A 5900-nucleotide genomic window follows, 5' to 3' on the forward strand; every position below is an offset into this window, starting at 1 on the left:
GAAATGACGCCTACCTCCTAGACTCAAAGCAGGCCAGATCAGGATGACACACACAGAGTCACTATGAACTGGGTTGTGTGGTGACCTACCCTCAGAATTGGCACCTGACAGGGCTAGGTCTGCTCTGAGTCCCTAGGGCAGAATCATATCCCCCAGATACCTCCAGGGCAGGACTCTGTCCCCTCAGTCTCCCTAATTCAGGGCCATGTCCCCTCAGACACGTCAGGGCAGGACTATATCCCCTCAGACTTCCTAAGTCAGGGACATGTTCTCTCAGATACCTCAGGCCCCTCAGGCCCCCTAATTCAGGACCATTTCCCCTCAGCCCCCAGGTCAGGGCCACATCCCCTTAGCCACCAGGGTAGGGCCGTGTCCCCTCAGATACCCCAAACAAGGCCATGTCCCCTGTAGTGTAGAGTTGTGTCCACTTAGCCCTCCAATAGATGGCCTGACCCACCTCTGACTGAGTGAAAGCTAACAGATTTCCCCAAATACCCTGCTCTCCTCCCACACTGCAGTTCTGAGGGTCCAGCCTAATGGTTACATTCAACCTTCCTGGCTCTTCAGGCAGGCATTGCTCTCCTCCCTGCTTCAGAGACACAGACCATGAACTCAAACCCAAATTTAAGGTCAGCCCAAGCGAGGGCCCTGAGTCTGTCCCATCTCTGCCTCTACCTCCACGCCCTTGTCCATTATCCCAGCCTGCCTTCCTGGAAGCATCAAATATCTTGTTTCCAGGTCACTGGAGGGGTAGCTACCCTGGGACACAGCCCCTATTGGTCATGGCTAGATCTGAGGAAAGACTGGAAGGACATTGTTTGACACCCCAACTTGGGCCCCAAAGCCCAGGAACCCAAGTACCACAAGCCACCTGGGCCTGCATTTGTGGGGAGGTGAAGTGAAGCAGCCCAGACTAGTCTGCTCTTCACTAAATGATTAGGACTGTAGGAAGGAAAGGTCTAGACCCTTCTCCAGTTCCCCAGACTGCGTTTCCAGTCGGGCTCAGAGAACGTGAAGCTTGAGTGCCTCCTAACCTAGACAGACTGAGAGCTCCACCTCCTCCACCTCCTCCTCTCCTTACTGTTTCTGGAAGAGTCAACCCACACTCCCTAAGTTCCTATGTGCCTGGTGGTGCTGAGAACACAGTGGAGGCCAAGACCTTAGCCTTGCCCTCAGTGATTCACAGTCTAGTGAGGGGGACAGACTTGTCCCCAGACAGTGATGACCCAGAGGGACGAGGGAGCCCAGGGACTTGGTGGAGTTTGGAGCGGGGCTTGACTTAGCCTGGGTTTCCAGAAGATTCAGGGGATCCTTGAGTTAAAATCAGAAGATGTGACTCAGAGATGCGACTTCAGGGATGAGTGGGAGCAGACCCTATAGGACCCTGGAGTCCAGTGGTTTTCAAACTACAGGTGGTGGCTGTGTGCTGTGGAGTCGGTTCCAAATTATAGGTTGTTGTTGTTAAGTGCCATTGAATTGATTCCGACCCATAGTGACCCTGTATAAAGGTTTCCAAGAAGCAGCTGGTGAACTTGAACCCCTGACCTTGCAATTCAAACGACTTTGCAGTCGACGCATTAGCCCACAACGCCACACCAGGACTCCAAACTATAGGTAGTCCCTGACTTATAATGGGTTTCATTTTGATGACTCTGTGGTAAGTCAGTTCTGACAGAATTCAAATAGTTCATTTAAGATTTTTTTAGTTTTAGTTATTTTTGCCTTTTATTATCAATAAGGTGCTCTGGTGGTGCAATGGTTAAAGCGCTTGGCTGCTAACCAAAAGGTTGATGGTTCACACCCTCGAGCCACTCCCTGGGAGAAAGCTGAGGCAGTCAGCTTCTGTCTAGATAGACGTTGTTAAGTGCCGTTGCGTTGGTTCTGATCCATAGCAACACAGTAAAGGGTTTCCAAGGAGCGGCTGGTGGGTTTGAAATGCCAACATTGTGGTTAGTAATCCAGTGCTTATCCTACAACGCCACACCAGGAGAACCACAGATAATCTATGGGCAGTTCTAGTCTGTCTGGGGGGTTACAAGGAGTTGGAACTGACTCGAGAGCAGTGAGTTTCTGTTTCTTCTTTTTTTTCTTAAATTATCAGTATCTTTTACAAAGCTGATCTTTATTTGTCTTGGGGGTTTAGAAACATTACATATAAATTTACAGGTATGTTTTAAAACATATATAAAAAATAGACAAATTGTAAAAATGAAGAGTAGGAAGACATTGGTATTTTGTTAGTTGCAGTAATAACACCACCTGTGGAAGGTTCTGGACCATCTGGATTATCCCTGGGAACGGGTAAGGCATTTCTAGTTAGAAAATGAATGAGAGTTGCTGGTATGGTCCTTTTCTTTTTTCCTTCCTCTATTTCACAGTAACATCTTATTGCTTCTGGAATCTAACCTACGACTTCAGCAAGGCGATCAATGGTTGGGTCCATCTTTTCAAGCTACGGATGCCCCTGCTTTCATTTAGAGAAACTAGAAATGTATATGTCAGTGTTTTGAATAGTAAATCATAGAACTGAACATCTAGTAAACATGTGTGTGAGAGTTCTGGTGTGGCGCTGTGGGTTAATGCACCAAACTGCAAAGCCATTTGAACTGCAAGGTTGGCGGTTCAAGCTCACCAGCTGCTCCCTTGGGATCCCTATACAGGGCCGCTATGGGTCGGAGTTGACTCAGCAGCACTTTACAACAACAGTTGCTATTAATAACGACAAGGCGTACAAAAAGATGACAATTGTGTGATTTGTCGTAACTAGAATCTGTCCTAAAGCAGAGACAACCTGTATTTTGAACTTGAGACACTGTTGTTCGCTACCATTGAGTTGGCCCCTCATTCACAGAGACCCCAAGCACAACTGAACAAAATTTACCTAGTTCTATACCACCCAAGTGATGGATTGTGGATGAGATTCTTATGATCCATAGGGTTTTCATTAGCTGACTTTCAAAAGTAGATCGCTAGGCCTTTGTTTGAATGTAGTCTGGAAGCTCCATTAGAAACCTAGAAGTCATCATAGTAACATACAAGCTTCCACTGACAGGTGAGTCATTGCACTGGTTGGGAATCACACCCAGGTCTCTGACCCAGAAGGTGAGAATCCTTCCATTGGATCATCAATGCTGCTCAATACTTTTGTGTGCAGTTGAGTTGATTCCTACTCATAGCAACCCTATCTCACAGCATACAACTACCCTATAAGGTTTCCTAGGCTGTCATCTTTAGGGGAACAGATTGATGTCTTTTCTCCCTGGTGGGCTCCAACTGCTGAATTTTCTTTCCGTCAGAAGTCAAGCACTTAACCATTGTGCCACCACGGCTCCTTCTATACACACTAGGAAGTATCTTCTATTTGTAGCCCGATATGTAAAAACAATGTATTGCATTAGGCAAATCTGCTAGACAAGACCCCTTTAAAGCATTCAAGAGCAAAGGTGGCAGTTTGAGGACTAAGGTGAGCTGGATCCAAACCATGGTATTTTTGGTAGCCTCATATGCAATTAAAGTTGGACAATGAATAAGGAAGACCATAAAAAAATTGATGCATTTGAGTTATTGTGTTAGAGAAGGATATTGAAAGTGCCATGGCCTAACCAGAAGAATAAACAAATCTTTGTTGGAAGAAGTACAGCCAGAATGCTCCGGAGAAGCCAGGATGGCGAGAGTTTGTCTTTCATACTTCGGACATATTATCATGAGTCTCTGAAGAAGGACATCATGCTTGGTAAAATGGAGGGTCAGTGAAAAAAGAGGATGACCCCCAAGATGATGGACAGGCATAGTGGCAATAGCAACAGACTGAAGTGTAGCAACAATTGTGAAATTGACACAGGATTGGGCCCTGTTTCCTCTGTTGTGCATGAGGTTGGTATCAACTCGATGGGACCTAACAACATCTATGTGCATAGTGTTATATGCACACACACACACACAAATTAATCAACATTAATGAATCAGCAATTAATTACTTTTTTCTTTTTGTGCTTTATATTTTAATTGACATTCTTGTATTCTGCTTTATAGAACATGATTTCTTTTCTATGAAAGAAACGTATTCAAAACACACTTGAGAGTATGATCCATGCATTAATTTATTAGTAATTTCCTTCCTTTCTTTCATCTTTAAATTCTTAGCAATTACTTTTACACTGTATGTTATATAATACAAAACTTGCTGCCCTTAAAGGTTTCTATGATTTTGTAGCAATACTTTTTGACGTACCTTTGTATTACACAAAAATGTATTGCTTCTTGACATCTCCACCTAAGTGCACACACTTCTGAAGGTGCTGTTTCCATCTCTCTAACCCTTTTCCCCAAGAATTCTATGCTCTTCAATTTATGCCACTTCTAAGTGGCAATATGGGCATCAAAACTCAAACTGTGTTCCTTTTAAATGTTCTTTGAGTTTAGAGAACAAAAAGACACCTGAAGGGGTGAGATCAGAGTTGTAGGGTTGGATGGAGTAAGGTTTCCCAACAAAATTCTCAACCCTTGCTACCCTCAAAGAATAAGCAGATACATTGTGTGATGGAAAACATTTCCTCGTCACGAATTTCCTGGCCTTTTTCACACCAACTCAGTTTTCAATTTTCTTATAACTTCTTCCTAATAAACCCACATGATTGCCCCATGTCCTTCAAGAAAATCTATCAAGATTACTTTTTTGGAATGCCCAAAAGTCACCATAACCTCCTGAACTGACTTCTCCATGATGAATTTAATTGGTCTAGCAGACCCCGTAAGAAGCCACTGTTTTGATTGGACCTTGCTCTCTGGATCATATTAGTAAAGCCAAGACTTATTCTCAGTTACAATTAGTTCCATAAAATCCTCCTCATTAGCTCTGATCTTGCATAAAAGATCAAAGAATTATATATTCCTGAGTGTTTTTGTGCACATGCAAAACAAACTAACCAAAAACAGAAACCAGAAGGAATGGAAGCAAATACTGTTGAATGATGATGCACGGAGGGGATTGTAATCATTGCAATGAAACGAAATACGACAGAATGAGTGTAAAGCTGATGTTCTCCCAAGTAAACTATCACTCAATTCACAATAAAAGCTTAAAAAAAAAAAAAAAAAAGACTGATGGAGAGATCAAGTCTTTGAGCTAGCCGGTTTTTCTGCAACTTTTTTTTTTTTTTTTTTTAAACGGCTTAATGAAACAAAGACAAATGTTTTACTGAGAAAACTTATCTGCAGTCATCCACCCACAGATCGTAAAGGCATCGTTAGACACGTTATGTTTGGAATAAACCGTAAGGTGTGAACTGGAATCCAAGTAGCAATACATATATTTTTTACTTAATCTTGGTAAAGGTTTCTATGATGTTGTAGCAATAGTTTCTGACTTACCCTCTTACTGTGGAAAGTTGAATATGCATTAAATGGGTCTCCTTGGACCCCCCACATCTCTCCCCAGTTCCTACCATATAATTCTGATTCCTTTTGAGTACAGATGTTGTTACTGTTAAGTGCTGTCGAGTTGGTTCTGACTCATAACCACCTTGCATGGGGTTTCTGAGGACCAGCTGGTGGCTTTGAACCACCGACCTTGTGATTAGCAGTCAATGTTGATCCTATGATATCCCCTTTCTCCTTTTGTTCTCTCCTGAATGCTCTGGAATCAATTTTCTTCTTCTTCACTAAACAGACACCACCTTTGCTTGCCACCTTTGACATGATCTTGATGGCCTCCCTATAGTAACATCAATGGTGGGTACGCAGGTTTCTTCTTGCTCTGGTATGACTGATCACATCCTCCTGCATAGTACACTTTCTTTACTTTGCTTCCAGAACATTCCCTTCATCACTGGATTTCCTTCTATTTCTCTGGCTGCTCCTTATCCATCTTCATTGCTGGTTTCTTCTTCTTTTTTTTTTTT

Source organism: Chrysochloris asiatica, unplaced genomic scaffold, assembly GCF_000296735.1.
Source record: "Chrysochloris asiatica unplaced genomic scaffold, ChrAsi1.0 scaffold00116, whole genome shotgun sequence".
NCBI lineage: Eukaryota > Metazoa > Chordata > Mammalia > Afrosoricida > Chrysochloridae > Chrysochloris > Chrysochloris asiatica.